The sequence below is a fragment of the Cicer arietinum genome, chromosome 8 (assembly GCF_000331145.2).
Source record: "Cicer arietinum cultivar CDC Frontier isolate Library 1 chromosome 8, Cicar.CDCFrontier_v2.0, whole genome shotgun sequence".
In the NCBI taxonomy this organism is placed as follows: domain Eukaryota; kingdom Viridiplantae; phylum Streptophyta; class Magnoliopsida; order Fabales; family Fabaceae; genus Cicer; species Cicer arietinum.
The window spans coordinates 11,372,674-11,378,135 of record NC_021167.2 but is presented as its reverse complement, the minus strand read 5'-3'; positions in this window follow the sequence as shown (position 1 = coordinate 11,378,135).

Here is a 5,462-nt window from a genome sequence, read left to right as displayed (position 1 = left end):
TAGTGTTAACATATTTTTTCAAAACACATATATATAGTAAACTTTTGTTGATTATATTTTTTAATATATTCATATATTATAATTTTAAATAAATTTGTGTATTTTAATAATTTGAAGTAACTTTTTTTAATAATTTTTCATATATTCTTATTTTGATGATTATTTTTTATAAATTTGTAGATTTTTTGTCAAATAGAATATATATTTTTATTGTATAAAATGTTACTAAAAAATGGATTGACATAAATTAAAAGAAAGTATAAATGGATTGACATTAATGAGTAATTGAATTTTTAACGTATAAAATCATTACTCACCATAAGTGGAATAATATAATTGTCCATGAAAGGAGGATATTTATGTCGATATTTATGAGTGATTAGGTGATTCTTTTCCATTGAATTTAATTACTAATAATATAAATTATTACAATTGGTAAATGACTAATAATATTATAAAATAATTTATAAATTTATTATAAAATAACTTATAAAATAATTTGATAATAATATAAATTATAAAATATTATCAAATTGTAAAATAATATATAAATTATAAATTTATTATAAATAATTGTAAAATAATTTTATAATTTGTAAATTTATTATAAATTATTACCATTGGTAAATGACTAATAATATTATAAAATGATTTATAAATTTATTATAAAATATTATTATTATTGAGAGTAGGATTGAAGGAGATTATGCATTGAGAGCATGTTTGAGAGGGGAGAAAGGAGGAGATGTCCACATCAGCTTTTTGGCTGATGTGGAAAATATTTGTATAGGTGAATGAAATAGAATGAGGTGGCATTCGAGGGTGAGGTGACATTCGGTGGTCTGTTTTAAATATATATAATAGATTCATAGTGCTATTAAATTGACAATTTGCATTTATTAAACAACTTAAATTCATAATAGTCATATGATCGATTCGATTTGGGACAACTTTGAACAAAAATCTTGACATGAAAATCAGCAATAACAACTAATTTTAAAATGTGTGACGCACATTGGCATGTATTTTGTTACTATTCATTTGTGAATCACTAATTTTTCCAACAAATGAAGAAATGAATAAATTATAACAAAATTCTTAAATTTAAGTATTGAATTAATAATATTGAAATACTTACATAAGAGTCTATTAAGATTATATCAAGAGAGTATGTGAGTTTTGTGAGATATTTCTAAAATATTGGGTAATATATGTATCTATAATTGGATGTAATTGACATGAAGTTCATGTTGGTTAACACAAGGTTATGTGTTCGAATCGCGCATGAATGTTCTTTTCTGGATAAATTTAGCCTTGAAAAGACGCGATTGTTCATTAAAAATGAAAAGGCACAGCGGTGGATCAAACCCGTGTACTACTCACGAAACAGAGGCACTGTTTTGCCACCAGACCATTACAATGCTTTGGTGAATATTTGAACGGTAAATACATATATCCCTTCACAAACAGTGGCAGAAGAAGAGTTGCAACTCCTTTCCCAAGTGACATTAATTTTCCTATAAATATGGTCACTTTGGACAGAATGCAAAGAACAAATTCAAGTAATTTTCATCCATTTTCTTTCACACGTTCTCATATACTAAGTCAACTTATTCTTTTCTAATGCATGAGAAAAGAATAGGTAACATTATTTTGTAACATACTATTGAAAGATATTGTCGGTGTGATAGTGCAAATCATATCAAGGTTTCCAAAGTACCCTGAAGGGGATTCGCTGGTTATCTCATTTGCATCCGATTGGTGGGGGCGAATCGAACCTAAAGGCTAGTGTAACAACACGCTTTGGAATTTGCTACATATAATCTTCATCAACAACTTCACTATTAAAGTCTTGCAGCAATTGTCACCAACATAGATCCAACAAGTTTGTCATAGGAGACATCCTTGACAAATCATAATCTAATGACAACAACAATCAAAATCCAATTTTATTTGATTGAGTTTATTTTAAATATCAATTCAATCTTTGGAGATATGGTGTCTTTGTTTTGTTGACCTGAATAAAATTCTATTTGCTTATACTGAGATGGTGATGTGAATTACAAATCGGTAAAATCATATAAATAGAATCAATATAACGAAGAAAGATCACTTCTTAACATAGTCATAGTTGGTATTGTGATTTGAATTTGAAAATGCCATATTTAATTGTCCAAAATCTTATAAGTCATTTTATTTTTTTGATGGACATATTGTTGGAACAAAGAACTGTGATGAACACAGTAAAAATTGCGCAACAAAACAACATAGAAGAATAAGAGGAAGAATGAATAAGATGATTCTGGTTTTTTATTGAATTGTTCACTTTACAAAGTGTTCTTTTTATATGTATTACACAATTGCTTGCAAATCCATTTATCCAAAGGTAACTAACTAACAGTCATAACTAACTAACAACCTTCTAAACTTGGTAAAAAGACAATTATGAAATAAATCTCAATATTTCCCCTTAATTCATAACTGTTGAATACTTATAATACCAAGTTTCTTTCTCAAAAACTCAAATCTGTCAAGTTTTAGAGCTTTTGTAAAACCATCTGCTAGCTGCACTTCAGTTGGGCAATATTGCACTTCAACCATTCCATTGTTCACTTGCTCTCTAATGAAATGAAACCTTGTATCAATGTATTTACTTCTGCCATGTGAGATTGGATTTTTAGCAAGGTTAATGGATGACTTGTTATCAATTATGAGTATCAGAGGCTTCATCACTTCACACCTCAGTTCCTTCATTACTACATCCAGCCATACTGCTTGACATGTTGCAGGTGTTCTTGCAATATATTCTGCCTCACACGATGATAGTGCAGTCACTGGTTGCTTCTTCGTGCACCATGATATAGCTGCTTTGTTGAACTTAAAGACATAGCCATATGTACTCCTTCTATCTGTGATGTCTCCACACCAATCACTATCTGAGTATCCAATGAGTTCACTTCTTTCACCTTTGCTTCTATTCGGGAACAGTAGACCAAACTCATTTGTGCCTTTTATATACCTAAGTATTCTTTTAGCAGCTATCAAGTGAGTCTTCCTTGGATCATGCATGAATCTGCTAATCACATTTACTGAGTAGTAGATGTCAGGCCTGCTGTTGCATAGATAGCTTAGTGAGCCAACAATTTGTCTGAACAGGGTTGAATCAATTATTTCTTCCTCACTACACTCATTAATTTTTGAGTTTGTTTCTGATGGATTTGAAATTGAGTTGCAGCTATTCATTTCAAATTTCTCAAGCAGCTCACCTATATACTTTTGTTGGTGCATAACCATTCCTGTCTTCATCTTCAGATATTCCATGCCTAAGAAGAATGAAAGCTCACCTAGATCAGTCATTTCGAATTCAGATTTCAGCTTGTTTTTCACCTTTTCAATCTCTGATGTTTTGCTTCCAGTAATGAACAAATCATCCATATATAGGCAGATTATCATGGTTTCTTCTTCACTTGAATTCTGCACATATACTCCAAACTCTGCTGAACACTTTTTGAAGCCTATTTGAATCAGAAACTGATCAATCCTCTTGTTCCAGGCTCTAGGGGTCTGCTTCAAGCCATACAAAGCCTTATGAAGTCTATATACCATATTTTCTTTGCCTTGTATTTCAAAACCAGGAGGCTGTGACACAAACACAACCTCTTCAAGTGGACCATTTAGAAAGGCTGATTTTACATCTAAATGATAGAGTGACCACCTTCTCTTGCAAGCTAGAGCCACTACTAGTCTTACAGTTTCAAGTCTTGCAACTGGGGCAAACACTTCATTGTAATCAATACCATGTTTTTGTAAGAAACCTTTGGCCACCAACTTGGCCTTGTGCTTTGAAATTTTTCTATCAGGATTTAATTTCAGTTTTAAATCCCACTTCACATCAATTTTCTTTTTATGATCTGGCAGATTTACTAGCTCCTAGGTGTGATTATTCTCAATTGATTGGAGTTCTTCCATCATAGCTTTCTTCCATACCTCTATCTTCAGTGCCTCTTTATAATTGAGAGGTTCAGCATCTGCTAATAATGCAAAGTGAATGATATCACCTTCATCATTTACTGCATTATCAAAAATCAATTCACAATCATTAAGCCTGCTTGGAGCTTGTCTGATTCTTTGAGATCTCGCAGTTGCTTCCACTTCTTCTGGTTCACCTACATCATTATCGTTTACTTTTGCATCATCTGATTCATCACTTGAGTTAGGATAAATGCAGCTTTGCTGATTCTCTTTGTTGTATACTGGTTCCTCTTCCCATTTCCACTTCTCAGCCTCATTCACAATCACATCCCTACTGACATGTACCTTTTGAGTTACAAGATTATAAAGCTTATAGGCGCTTATAGGATGATAACCTATAAGTATCATGATTTCACTCTTATCCTCCAGCTTGCTTCTCCTAACATCTGGTACATGTTTATAGCACAAGGAGCCAAAAACCTTGAAATGCTTCACACTAGGCTTTCTTCCACACCATGCTTCCTCTGGTACCTTCAAATTTAACTTCTTTTTAAGACATTTATTCAGAATGTATGCAGCTGTAGTGACTGCTTCTCCTCAAAACTTGTTGGTAAGTTTTTTTGCTTGATCATACTTCTTGTCATATTTAGTAGAGTCCTGTTCCTTCTCTCAGCAAGTCCATTATGCTGAGGTGTATATGGAGCTGTCACTTCATGCGCAGCACAGAATTCTTCAAATTCTTTTGAGGTGTATTCTCCTCCACCATCAGTTCTCAAGATCTTAATAGATTTGTCACTTTCCTTTTCTATTAAGACTTTGAATTTCCTGAAAACCTCTAAAGCCTCACTCTTAACCTTAATTGTATACAACCACGTCATTCTTGTACATTCATCCACAAATGTGATAAAGTATTTTCTTCCCCCCAATGAAGATACTTCAAAAGGACCACATATATCAGAGTGAACTACTTGCAGTGCTACACTAGCTCTTTTAGATGCTTCAGAACCAAATGAGCATCTACTTTGCTTACTTTTCACACATACTTCACAAATGGCTTTCCTGTCATTCAGTTTTGGCAGGCCATACACCATTCCTTTAGCATTCAAATCACTAAGACTTCTAAAATTTAAGTGACCATACCTCTTGTGTCATAAGTCTTCAACATCTTCACTCCCTGCTGCAAATAGGCACATCATTCTTTCACTTGAGATGTTGTATATGTATGTTCTATTCTTTGACATGTTTGATTTGAGCACCAAATTCTTCTTTGCATCAAACAGCTTCAAGGAGTCACCATCCATAGTTACTGAGAATCCCTTCTCCACCAGTTGACCAATGCTCATGAGATTACACTTCATCTCAGGAATATACATTACATCTTCAATAATGATTCTTTTGCCATCATTGCTTCTGATTACTATGTTTCCACTACCTTCAGCCACAAGGTTGCTACTGTCAGCCAGTTTGATGCTTGTTTTCTTGCTAGTATC